This window comes from Pleurodeles waltl, chromosome 8 (assembly GCF_031143425.1).
Source record: "Pleurodeles waltl isolate 20211129_DDA chromosome 8, aPleWal1.hap1.20221129, whole genome shotgun sequence".
Taxonomy (NCBI): Eukaryota; Metazoa; Chordata; class Amphibia; order Caudata; family Salamandridae; genus Pleurodeles; species Pleurodeles waltl.
Window position 1 is genome coordinate 1,306,347,317 of NC_090447.1, and position 14,567 is coordinate 1,306,361,883.

The window sequence follows — 14,567 nt, forward strand, 5'->3', positions numbered from 1 at the left end:
CTTAGTGAATTAAATCTACTCTTTCTTCGATGCTACAGCGGCAGATAAGTACTCCTTCTAACTAGGTTGTTTAATGAACTGTATTAACTGAAAGTACTGAGTTTTACTACACTGAGCTGAATTGAAGAGAAGAAACTTAACACTAGTGCCTAACACAATCTTTTCTTCTACAGGGCGGTCCAGGACCCTAATTTGTGCCAGATTAACTCATAGGGCTGAGGTGAGATCGAACTGCAGTGTTCCGGTGGGCAGTGGGAAAACAAGAGCATCGCACAGGCTCCAAGGGTCTCATCCCCTTCTGTCCAGTTTGCATCCAAGAACAGACATCTGGCCCCTAAGAGCCTTGCTATGACGTGGTAATGCACACTGCTAGGTTCAAGCAGAAATGATTGCCACACTGCCTGAAGTGTGACCTCCCTTCGGGGTCTGTATTGGGAGCACTGCTCAAACAGAATGAACCCATTTAGAATAGGGTGATAGTGTCCCTTCTAAATGACCATTAATATCAATATGTAAACCAAGCAGAGACAGGCTTATAAGAAGCAGTGGATACCTCAATGCACAAGGCACTGAACGACATCTAAACATCACTAGGTAAGCAGCAGTTTCTTTTAGCAGCCTGCCAACCAAACATGCTGGAGGGTAAATATAGGGCCCTCCTGCCAGTTTGCACAACACAAGGCTGCAGGTAGAAGGCTGACAAGTTCAGAAGAAAAAAAGCGGTCTAGAGATTAGAAGGCCTTTGACAAGTTTGGAGGGCCACCCTGACATGGCAAAAAAATAAACCTTACTTAACAAAATGAAAATAGCTATCAGTACCAGACACCGGGTTGCTTTAGCAAGCCAATACCCTAATTCCCCCCCCCCCGCAAACAAAAAAATCATCTGTTCCATACAGGTCTGTACAGTACCCAAGATGGGGCAGACCAAGAAGAACCCCATGTGGCTAATAAGGACCGGAACATGAACAGAAGAGACCCAGATCAAACTAATCAGTGGAGCACTTAAGACTCCAACCAACATATTGGATTCAGAAGACATTAATCACCCTCGCTCATCAGAACTGGGTCCAGCAGAGGTTGCTAAATTGGTAGGAGGACGCTAAGGAATCCTCGGGAAGGGGTCCTTACAGGGCTGGCGAAGGGCATTAGGACACTCACAATTAATGGCAGGGTAGCAACTTTTCTAGCGATATATGTCAAGGACCCAAAAAACAACTGACTGGTCCCTTCCAGGAGAAGATTCTGATGTCTCAGGTCCATCAATCAAGCAACTGGTCACAACCAAGCTACTGGACAAAAATCCAAGACAACAGACTCACCTAAGATATTGTGTTGTGCTGGGCCCAGAGGGGAATTGTTTGGGTAATGTAATCTGTATTGAGGAGCAAGCTCCCTCTTTCTGCTGAAAGAAAAGTTAAACCAGTGTTGGAGATCTTTCTACTTCAGCAGCAGGATAGGTGGCATTTATCAACGAGAAGGAAATTAGTCACAAAGTTTGCACCTCTAGACAAGGCACAGGCCTCCATCAAGACTACCCTTGGAAAGCAGGCCATATAGAAGGGGTTGGACAGGAAAAGAGAGAGTGATAGGCCTGGTAAAGAAGCAATGCATCACAGAGAGGACACTGCCAGGAACAGAGATGCTTCGGAGCATTTTTCTCCCCTCATGATGAATGAAAAGAGCTTGTGGAGCAAAAGGGTCTTTTTACCGGGTCAAATAAATCCTTATGTGGATATTCAGGTAATTCTTAAGGAGGCTGGCAGACTTTGTCCATAGTTGGCAACAACTGACTAACACTCCTTGGGTCCAAAAGACAGCCAGAATTTCACAGAGTTCTATGGATCGCCAAACCAATTTTACCAGCTGACATGCAAATAGGCCTCTAACAGCTCAGGAGGTGGTGGGTCCACAGCAGAAAGGAGCAATAGCCTGTTGTATGGTCCAACAAGACAGTTTGTTGAGCAACTTCCCCCTCTTGGAGCAAAAAGAATAAGGCTCTTGATAAACTTGGACCTCAATGAGAGATTGGTCTTCTACTACCTCAGAGTGCATCTATTTGCAAAGAGAGACTGTGACAAAAAGACTGAATGGTGCATTTATTTCTTAAAGAGGTCTATTTGAGGGTGCTCATTTTCCCCTCACCTTTTATCTTGGTCTGTCATTAGCTTCCTAGTGCTTTTGCAAGTGCTCAAACTGTTGATTGAGTTAATCTGGACTATGTCAGGTTCAGGTGTATACCGTTCTGTCTATTTAGATGAAACAACATTAATACAACTCAAATCCCATGCAGATGGCAATTTTGATGCTGCTGGGTTTCGTTATCAATGGCTCGTCAGTACTATTTCCCAGCCCAAACTGGATTTATTTGGCCTTCTCAATAGATTCTTTGCAGGCAATTCTCAGGCTCCTACCAAAGAAGATGGCACACATCAGACAAGAGCATGGGACTTTCATTAAAACCAACTGCTCTCTCAGTCGCACAGAATGCCTTACAGGGAATCTCTAATCTTAAACTAAAACATTTTCCAAGACCTCTCTATCACAGTGCACTTTCAAGATTGTTTTAAAAAAAACAAATTAGAGGGTGTTATTTGTAGTGCCTAGTACCCCTATAGTGATGCTTGCTCCCCTTAAACGCCCCTGGCAGGAGGCAGGTCAGACAGACCTTTCTAAAGTGATGCTCAGTTAGCATTCAGTCAAATACAGCATTTAAGAATGCTTTACACTAGGAAGACATTTGTCTTAACAGAAAACTGCCTTCCTTTTACCGTGACAAATTAATCAGTTGTCCGTTTTTTTTTTTTTTAACACTTCCTTCAGAGTACAGCCAGTGCTGATCTGTGTGTCAGACAGTCGCAAGGATCTGTAAAAGTCACACAAGATACAAAAATTCAAACTTCTGAACTACAATGCAGACTGACAAGCCTACACAAAGTGAAAAATGTTGGAAGTTCAGAATGGCATTGGAATTTAAAACTGTATTGTATTTATATTTTTATTTTTATATAGCACTTTCCATTTACATTGTGAGAACTAAAGTGCTTTTCTGGGTAGCCCTGCTGAATTATTTACATACCACTTCATCTCCTATAGAAGATCACATAGCACACCATCTTGCATAAGATTCTGGGCTCCCTTATGGTAGACATGGGACAGTTGCAGATCAAACTACCCAACATATACTTAGTCTGAAGTGAAGGCACCCACCTAGGCAGATAGGGTGCCCGAGTCAGCCCATGTCAGAATGTTTGTAACCCATGGGACTTATGGCCGTCTGGCGCTTCCATAACCCCTTAGCGCAATAATCTACTTTTCAATCAGGGGCCCATAGTTGCCTGTCCCGCGTCGACTATATCCTAACACTAGCCAACTATACACCTTACTTCTGCGAGACAACACCTGACTGGAGGCATCTCTGAACATTCACTGATCTGGAAAGTCTACGGCACCTTAGAGAAAGGCCACATGAGTTGCAGAACTCTTCAGCCCTGGCTTTTTAAAATCCGACAAGTACGAGAGGACATCAGTAAAATCACCAATCAATACTTTATAGAAAACACCCACTCCATAGCCTCAACCCAAACACTCTGGGAAGCGTTCAAGACAGTGATAAAGGAACAAGGACTATCACTGATTACCAGACACCTAAAAGAAAGGCACAGATGAATATGCTAGAGCAAGACATGGAAAAATTGGAGACCCAATAAGAGTCCACATAAGATCAAGCTATCCAACATACACTTAGTCTGAAGCAAAGGGAGTATAAAGACCTAGAGACCAATGCAGCCCAAAATTAACACTTCACAACCCAACACCGTCTTTATGAAGCTGGCGACAAAGCCAGATAAAGCCTAGCATGGCTAGGTAAACGTGAACACAACAGCTGATGGGTCTCCACCATCCAGACTGAGGCGAACAAGCTTGTATAGGGTAAATAGACATTTGACAACTCTGTGGAATTACTAGCTGATCGCCAACTTCGAAGTCTTTCAATGGAGGACAGAGAAATGTTAGAAAGGGACTTAACAGAAGCAGAAATAGTCAAAGCCATCATAGCATTACTCTCGGGCAAGGCGGTGGGTCCCAAATGGATCCCCATAGAACTGTATACACGCACAGCGGTGAAGATTACCCCACACCTACTCAAAATGTTTCAGGAAAATAGTGAATTGGGTTCTCTCCCAAGAGATATACGGATATCTCATTTAGTAGTCATCCATGAAGATCGTAAGACACCAGATGAATGCCCATCCTACAGACTCATGTCATTTTAAAACACTGCAGCAAAGATGCTGGCATAAGTATTGGCCTTCCGACTGGTGCAAGTAAAAACAACCCTTGTCCACCCCAACCAAATTGGCTTTATGCCGTGCAGAAAGACGGCCTTCAACCTGCCATGCTCCAGGGGGTGCTTGGGAGACCACCTCCATATGTGAGGATGCCCTGTTCCTCTCCTTAGATAAAAAATGGCTTTCAATACTACAGAATGGCCCTACATGTTTGCGGTGCTACAGGCTTTGGCCAATTGATCAAGCTTCTCTGTATAGAACCCCTGGCACGAGTTGTGGTCAACGATGCTGTATCCCATACATTTCGGCTCCAACGAGGCACCCGGCAAGGTTGCCCTCTCTCGCCATTTTTATTTGTTCTCGTTTTGGAGCCCTTAGCGGCTTGGATTAGGGAGGACCCCTTGATCCGGGGCATGGTGGAAGACTGGGAGGACAAAATCTCACTCTACGCAGACACCATCCTTCTCTATGTCTCTGATCCATTATCATCAGTCGACAGGATAATGCACATAATCGTTCAATTCGGAACCTACTCAGGCTATACCATCAACTGACAAAAAAGTATAATCTACCTGCTCCATGGGGACAAGCCGAGACTACCGGGAGAGCGTGGGGGCAAATATATCACAAGATGGATTCAGCTATTTGGGGATATGTGTCCCTCCCGACCCTAACAGTTTTCACACCAATAACTTGGAGCCACCCCTCAACACTGGATGACATTGCCCCTCACCATACTGGGCCAGGCGGCCTTATTTAAAATGATGTCCTTGCCGCGCTTCCTCTATCTGTTACAGAACACCCCATACCCGTTCAAAGAATCCTATTTCAAAGACACTGAATGGGAGATGAGGGTGCTGCTCTGGGATGGAGCACACCTGTGCATCGCCACTCGTAAACAACAAACTCTTGGTATGAGGGGGGAATCGCCCTCCCAGACATTCAGAAATACTACTGGGTTACCCAACTGACAGTGGTGAATTACTGGATGCACCTCCCAGAGACAGAACCTGCCCTCCGTATGGACAAATGGAAAATGCACCCTGGGGGCTACCTGCATGCCTTATATGGTGGTAAACGTCTTACAGCCTAAGGGCCACAAAGCATTAACCTTAGCAACCTGCCACATAGCACTCTGAGCCATGGGGTGGCATAATAAAATAACTGGCCACCCCCCTTTGGGACACAAATGGTCTGGGCAACCTTGACAAACTAGAGGAATTTACAAAGCAGACCTCATAGGCCTGTCTCGAGTGGGGGACTTATGGATACATGGTGACATAATTTATTTTCTCGCCTTGCAAACAGAGTACTAACTAGCACCCACAGAAATTTATCGCTACCTCCAGATACACCATGCATTAAACCGCAGGAACCATACTCCAGGAGCCACCACCTTTAGAACGTATACTGTTTGATACATTTATACCCTGTAAAGCCACATCACTCACATATGAGAAACTAATCCGAACATGCCAGGGACTCTGATGCACTTACGAGTGCAATGGGACAAAGACCTGGGCACCTTGGAGGATAACGCATGGCAAGAGGCCCTGGCATCCCCCAAAGAAGTGGCTATCAGAATGCGTTTTCATTTAATACAATTGAAATTTCTATAACACAGCATATTATTCCCGTACTTTGCTGATGAAAATGGGAACGTCAAGATAATACTTGCAAAAGACACTGTAGCCTAGTAGAGACTGTTTTTCACACCATGTGGGATTGTATTGTGGTGCAACAATACAGACGAAAAGTATTAGATTGTATGTCTGTATTGAGCAGCCATTCGCTGGAACCCGACTTGAAATGGTGTTGCCTTAACTTTTGCGATTCTACAGATATGTCCAGAATGGAACAAACTTGGGTCACACCAAGCCTGATGGTAGCAAAACCTAACATTGCACGATATTGGGGTACAGAGCAGGGATGTGGAATTCCTATCGCCCAGGACATCTTGTTTGGGGTCAAGGGCAACAAGTTTTTATGTTTACTTTGTCCTTGGGACAAGTAGGCCCAACCCCCTGCAGCACAAACCCTTTGGCTGCCTGATTACAGAGAGTGGAACTCTCTGCAGTTGAGGTAATGTGTTTCCTAAAGATAATGCTGTTCGAACTTGTATTTATGGTTCATTATTTGAAAGCCTTCATTATTAGGGTGAGTGCTGTAAATAAATGTTTTAAGGTCACACTTCACTACTGACGTTGGTTCCAGTACCAAAAAAAAAAAAAACGTGTATACACGTTTGAAAAGTTTAGGCTATAAGGCCAAGTATAATGCTCCCAGAATGCTCTCTGATTATATGAAAATGAAGTGTCATTTAGTAAAATGTGTTGATGCATGCTAGTATTTCCCAAAAATATTTCTAATGGAAAATCAGTGTAACCATTTTCAACACGATTATGGGAAGCATGAAAATAAACAAACACTGACAAAGCCAACTGATCTGACATATTTTTATAAGTCTTTTAGTTTCATCAATGCGTGTCTTGTTTTGACATGGCTTTTGTAACACTTTATTGTTGTGGGAGCTACCAGGCCCTCAACATTGTAACAAACACGGGCAAACCACCCCAAAAAAGTTTTTTGAACTCTCTAAAAGCACACCAGCGGCATAACAAAGGCCCGCAGCCGCCCTCCAGGGGGCCCCTTCAGCACAGCACCTGCCCTGAGTGAGTCTGGAGAGGGTGCTCCTCCATATTCTTTACAAAGGGGCACCCTCCAGTTTAGTTACATCACTGATTGCCACTGTAGTTCCTGACACTGAACAAAACTACTTTGTGTGGCAATATGCTCCTTGTGGAAGAGCAGAATGCGATCACTCACAGTAAAGCCGGCCGAAAGAGAGAGAAATAGAAGTTTAATAAAAACAAAATGTCTTTGTTAACACCAGACCTAATTAGGGACCAAGACCCACATGTAGGTAGCTTTTTGCATGTCGCAAATAGCGACTTTCGCTGTTTGCGACATGCAAAAAGCACACTGCGATGCACAAACCCAGTTTTGTGATTCGGTAACCTGGTTACCGAATCGCAAAACAGGTTTGCGACTCGCAATTAGTAAGAGGTGTTCCCTTCCTAATTGCGACTCGCAGTGCAATGTAGGATTGTTTTGTGACCGCGAACGCGGGCGCAAACCAATCGCAGTTTGCACCCATTTCAAATGGGTGCTAACACTTTCGCAAAAGGGAAGGGATCCCCATGGGACCCCTTACCCATTGTGAATGTCACTGTAAACATTTTTTCAGAGCAGGCAGTGGTCCTGTGGACCACTGCCTGCTCTGAAAAAATGAAACGAAAATGTTTCATTTTTCATTTTTGTTATGCATCTCGTTTTCCTTTAAGGAAACGGGCTGCATTACAAAAAAAAACTGCTTTATTGAAAAGCAGTCACAGACATGGTGGTCTGAAGTCTCCAGCAGGCCACCATCCCTGTGAGGGCCGCCATTCGCGAGGGGGTCGCAAATTGCGACCCACCTCATGATTATTCATGAGGTGGGCATTTGCGAAGCCCTTGTGAATCACAGATGGTGTCAGGGACACCATCCTACAAATCTGAACCTACCTACATGTGGCCCCAAATTCTTAAAGAAAGTCACAAAAGTGCACCCATGGTATATGTCTTACCCTATAAAATATTTGTGAACTGTATTTTAGCATGGGTAAATACAATGTGTAGATTTGCTCATGTAAAAATCTATTGAGCATTTGCAAGTTCATTTTCCCTCCAGCCACTTTCTTCCCAACCCTGGAAGAAGTTCTAATTCTGCCATTGTCAGGAGTAAATGTCCAATCTTTCTTATTATGGGAAAATATTAGAGAGAAGCTGGTAAAAATCTTTAAAACATGCAGGTTAGTAGGTTTGCAGACTCAAAGGCATTCCAGCCTTAGAAATATTGCTTACTGCTTCCTCCAGCCCCAGTATGCAGATCTGCAGAAAGGTGGCAAAATAAGGAAATTGCTACAGTAGGGATTGAAACTGCAAGTATTCAAGCCCTACTATGGTAGTAGCCCTGGCATAATCAGAGAGGTTATTATCAGAGCACTTACATAATGAGATTGCTGCCATAATTTGTCGCCACACTACATGGCACCAAAGGGACAAGTAGATCTTTTTACAGGACAAGTAGATTTGAGAAACAACCTGTCCACTGGATAAGTAGATATTTTAATAAATTCCACACCCCTGACAGAGGAACCACCCTGGAAGAAAGACCTAGATTGGGGCAGGCTCGCTGAAAAGGTTGTGTGAGAGGAGAGAGGCTGCACCAGCAAATGGACTAACATATGGACAAAATGGAAAGAGTAATAGGGTAACCCATGTATGCCCTCCCACCCCAGGAACAACCGCCATTCTCCCGCTTGATAATCTATTCGCTAGATAACTGTGATGGAGGGGCACTGGAATAGTAAACGTTGCTTGCTTGAGGGAGAATGTCATTATCATGTTTGTTATATAAATTACGTAATTGTTTACGATGTGTGTTTAACTTCGGTTACCGCGTTGTTTACTTAAACATGAAACAATATAAAAGATTTTTTATTTTTTTTAAAGAAAAAAATGCAGAAAAGTAAAGGAAAAACCTGCCCAAAGCAGTTTCCTTACTGGTGTCTGTTTGTTTTAAATTCCATCAAGGAAGAAAGGAAGGAACAGATGGCACTCACCACTGCCTGTTCAGATGTATCAAAGTAGGGCCCTCTTTGTGGCAAAACGTACACCAACGGCCAATTTGAATCAATGATGGTATTGAATAGTAAAATGCTCATTAGACTCCGGTCTGAAGTGTAAAACTTACATATTAGGTTTGTACACACAAAGAAGAATTCCAAACAACCTCAAGCTTGTCTTGGAATACAGTAATAGCACCAAAGTATTTGACATTACGCCTTACCTGGGATCTTACAAACAGCAATTATGGTAATGATTGGTTGATTCGAACAACTGTATCAGCAAACTAGCATGCCATAGTTCTCAATGCAAGGAAGGCTGTTTGCCAAAATGTTCTTTAACAAAGCACCATCAAAGTAAATAATGCACACAAAAAAAAAATGAATCTAAGAGTGGATGGAAGCCATACTGTATTGTATTAGTATGCATATAGCGCTTACTATCCCTGACGAGACGTCAAAGCGTTTTTTGGCAAGTAGCACACAACTCCGGAACCCAAGAGGAATTAGTGGTGGATTAGTATACCTAGGGCTTAGGACTTCACTTGCATACAGTATTCAAATGCCTACACAGACGTTCGAGAATTAAACTGCATTCCCAGCCAGATTGGGATTTTAAAAACAAGTTTTTATTGAGCGTGGCACTGCTGGTGGGATGGCAAAAGTGTGCGATAGGATTATAATCAAGGTGTTTTGAACATACATTGTTTATCTGAAGCACTTGTGATCTAGGGGTTTCTGGTTTGCATGAATGAATGACATGGAAGGAATCTGACGTGAGAGGGAAGGCTTCTAGTAAAGGGATTTCCAACCTATTCTGTGCTAAGTGCCATTTATGAAAATCATCTTGAGCTACTATTATTAGTGTTGTAATAGTGACAACATCAAACACGAGTACATTAGTGACCACCATAAGCAAGATAAGAGGACTGATCATCTCAGATCCTCAGTAATGTGAACAACCATTGATAATGCCAATAGGTCTGGCTTTAAAGGAATGTTGTATGGTAACGTGAAGCATCATAAATAAACAGCTTGTGAATAGATGTGTATTTGTGTGGAAGAAAAGAACTGTAGAATAATATTGGTGTAAGGTAAAAGGTCAGGCGACAGTAACACTGTTAAGTCAGACCTAAGAATCTAAATGTGTTAGTGACTGCTTTCTGCCCGTCAGAGCTGCTATTGGACAACAATATAAGATATCGATTTATTTAAAACAATTTAATGGCATTCCAATGTCATGTATATGTCCTTGAAAGTTCAAGCGTAGGCAACTAACTGAATATACAAAATTATCACAGCAGTGAAGAGAGCAACCACTTATGTGGAAGCACAGAACCTCTGCTTAATCTAAACATGTACTCCTGGCTCCCAGCATGTGGACAGAGCCAAAGCCCCTCTCTATGGATGCTCATGTAATTGTCTGGCAACAGCTGTGTTGCCATGCCATGCAATAAAGCTGCTTATGTCAATGTGGGATACCTATACATCATCAATAGGTAACAGCCATGAAATGCTCTTGCCACCAAAGACATATTACTAATAAATATCCCCAATGCTGCATGATTTATCACTCAAATTTCAGCATTAAATATATTTTGGAAATTCAAGTTTCTCCCCCCCCCCCAAACATCTCTTTATAAGTTCTGAGAACTCATGCATTTTCATCTTGAAAGCACACTTTTAAATTGTGGTACACACACTTCAAACCGAACAAACGCTTCTAATTTAGTAAGCCGAGCTGCACACAGAAAAGGTACTATTGGTAACTGGAGGGCTACAAGTTGCTCACAAAATACTGGTCCAAGAAACCTTCTCTGGTAACTGAAGGAAGCCTACACCAGAGCATCAGCATCCATATACTAAACCTTTCCAACCTGCTATCCACTCCTTAGCTCCAACTCCAACTCCAACAAAACAGTTTTTACATGTATTTAGACTTTCAGACTCCCCATGTTCTCTTATAAAGAGCAAGTTTAAAATGTATACGTTGTGACCTGGTAAATGTTTTGGATGAAAGACTAAAATTGGCCTGTAGGCAAAGCAAAAGTGGCTGCTAAAGAAACAAGCATTTGCAATGCAATAGGTCTAGCTCTCATAAAAAAAATAAAAAAATGCAATCGTCATTGTAAATGCATATAAATTGGTCAACTCTGCCTCATAATTTCATATTTTCCTGCCATATATCAATATCATCATTTGGGACAGATTGGACGGTTAAATGAAAGAGGGAGTCAGGAGTAAAGATGGAGAGGACAAGTGGCGTAGTAACAGTGTCAAGGGCCCTGGTGTAAGAAATGAAAACGTTTGACTAATTCCACTAGGAAAATATAGCAGTAATTGAGTTGAGTGAGGTCTGTTGGTCTCTGGGCTCTGGTGCCACTGCAACTCTTGCTCCATTGATAACTAGGTCTCAGGAGAGAAAGCGGATTGGGAAGAAAAAGAGAAGCGAAAGGAATACAACGGACAACAGGAAGAAGGAGAAGGGGGGTCGCAAATAAATAAAAGAAAGAAGGGGAAAAAAGAACGAGAAAATGAAAACACAACTAAGAAGAAATAGAGCAAACATGTGAGACAAAAGAAAAATGGGAAGGAAGTTAGCAAACGAAAGACAGAGGAAAAAATTTAAGAAATTAAAAAAGTGTGAAAAGAAAGAGAAAAATGAACATTAGAGAAAAAAGAGATGGTGAGAGAAACAAGCAGCAAAAGAAATAGGGCATGTATGTACTGACATTTCCCACAGAGACAGAATGGGAAAACCACCCTGACTTCGGATCCCGACAAGTAACTTGTGGATTCCACATACAGACAGAAAAAAAGAGGGATTTATAGTAAAACGTGAATTGACAGATAAAAAAAAGAGAGGAGAAGAAATAAACAGTTGAAAGAAAGAGCTAAACTGTTAACATGTGGATTTTAAGAGGTGGAAAGAGAAAAGTGTGGGAGAAAGAAAACACAGAGTAAAGGAAAGAACCGAGTGAGACAGGTGAAACAGCCCCTCCCAAATAAAGATGGCAGCTAAGAACAGATTTAATTGGCTCCCCAATGTCCTCAGACAGAGTGTGGAACAGCAGGGGGCACTGTAGAACAGCAGGAGGTGCATTAGCACAGTTGCGTCTGAACCACAATACAGCAATATTGGGGTGCTTCGGATCAGGACTGGGGATACAGACAGAGCTGTGTCCCGGCCCAGTGCTGGAATAAACGCAGCGGGTGAGGAATGAGAAACTTAGAGCTGTGTAATTCCTGGTATTGGAATAATGGGGCGCTGCTGGTTAGGGTTAAGGTCTGTGTGCGTGAGCCCTAGTACTGAGAAAAAATGTGCACTGAATGTTAAAATTGATGGATTCTGGCAGAGCTGTGGTGGTTTCCATCAACAGTGGCGTTGGATATTAGACTTGAGGTGCACTGGCTGAGCTGCGTTTTGCTCTTCTGGGTCCAGTATTGGCTTGGCAGTGGAGCTGAATATTAGAATTGAGCTGCTGTAATGGAACTGTATGCGAATGGAGTCCCAGTATAGGAAAGGAAGTGACCTTGCGGGGGTCGAATTAAGGTGCACTGATGGAGCTGTGTCCGAAGTCCCAGTACTGAAGCAGCAAAGTGTACTGACTGGAAGAACAGAGGTACTCTGGCGGACAGCGTGCCTGGGGTTCCTGGAACTGGCATGGTTGAGGGCTTGGAGTGTGTGAATGGAGGTGTGCCCGAGGTCCCAAGAGTGGAGTAGCAAAGTGTACTGACTGCAAGAACTGAGGTGCTTTGGCAGACTTCGAAGTTGGCGATCAGCTAGTAATTCCACAGAGTTGTCAAATGTCTATTTACCCTATACAAGCTTGTTCGCCTCAGTCTGGATGGTGGAGACCCATCAGCTGTTGTGTTCACGTTTACCTAGCCATGCTAGGCTTTATCTGGCTTTGTCGCCAGCTTCATAAAGACGGTGTTGGGTTGTGAAGTGTGTGTGTGGTTCCGTGCACTGGACACAAAGTCAAATGTCACCAAGATAAAAGTCTGATGTATAGCCTTGTTTACAGCTAAGCTCAGAGCAAGAATGTTCTGCAAATGAAAAGGGAATCTTCCCTGGACAGGATCAGGAAACAAAGTAACAAAAACAAAAAAGTCCCCTAAAGACCAGATAAACAGTACAAAATGTAACTATGCAGTAGCTGGTCCCTGGTACCACACAGAAGGAGGGACAAAGAGGCATGACTGACCACTAGCAAGCAAGGAATTTTAAATGACATTGAAACTAATAAATGAAATAGCTCAACCTAAAAGTGGCAAACACACCAGACATGTCCACTCGTGATGCATTTTATAGTCCCTCACTTCTAGGTTTTCACGGCTCTTCAAAGACTAGTCTAAGTTCCTCTGAGAGTTGTTTCTTTTTCGCTCACCTCCAGCTACCTCCAAATAAAATGCTGCTGCAGGCAGTGGATTTTCAAGGCAAGCATACCAAACTCTTAACCCATTTCCAGATCTTCTACTGTCCCTGAGGAACCAAGTGTCCCTGCACTCAGTCTTATTTCCACATGGTCTGCTAGAACAGGTGTGTGCAATATATTGTGCCCAAGATACTGTGCCCACTTCTGGTTGGTTACTACGAGAGCTCACACTAGGTCAACCATAGCTGCCATGTACTTCCAATGACCATATACAGCTCATGGGGCTTGATCACTGATCTTCTCAGTCAGTCAGTCAAAGAACTTTATTTCTGCTGCAAGAGCCACAAAAGCACAGCAACGATATAACACAGGATTAAATAAAATATATGTATAAAGTATGTATAATACATGTGTTTGGATAAAATAATAAAATAAAAAGTGAGATAAAGATTTAGTGCGCTCCCAGAGTGAGTCTATACATTCTTGCTAACACCATTATACAGGTAAAAATTTCCCTCTGACAATCCAACTAGCTCCAAGGAATTTGGCAACAACAATCACTAGCATCGGTCGAGTATCTGACCTAAGAATTTGAAGAGCTAATTCGGACCTCTGAACTACCAGCAGTCTACAAGCCAGTGTCAACCATTTCTTGCGTGAATAAGTGTATGCAGGGCAGACACATAGGACGTGAGGGAGGTTTTCAATGGGTGCTTTGCAAGCTGGGCAGATTGTTGTTTTGTCATGTGACTGTCGTAGTTTGGACTCTTGCTCTGAGCAAGACTGCTGGTTTAAGGATGACAGTACTTTTGTTTGTAGGCGACTCCATCTTTCCTACAACAAGTCGCAAATGTTGTCCCAACCTTCGTAACCATGGTGTCCCTGAATGCCTTAGAGGCAAATGCAGGGCCCTGGTCCGAATGGAATGCTGCCACCGCATATGTACCGATAAAGATCAGCAAATCTTTTATAACAGTCCGGGCGTCAGCCGACCGCTGTGGCCATACCCACAGGAATCTAGAACAGGAATCCACAGCCACTAAAATGTATTTGTATGCAACATCAGGCTGTAAGGGACCACAATGGTCTAGGTACACACACTGAAGTGGCTTGTCGGACACTAAGAGGGATGTCTGCGGTGGGCGTTTGATATTAGAGCCCATAATCTGCTGGCAAATGTCACAGCAGAGGACATACTGCTTTGTTTGTCTGCATAGACCAGGCCACCAG

The 14,567-nt window shown here is 43.1% G+C and overlaps 1 protein-coding gene across 3 annotated transcripts in view; it reads right to left on the reverse strand.

Annotated features, from left to right (window-relative positions):
• ZMYM2 (zinc finger MYM-type containing 2) overlaps window positions 1–14,567 on the reverse strand; it is an 851,515-nt gene that overhangs the window by 731,663 nt on the left and 105,285 nt on the right. The window lies entirely within an intron of this gene.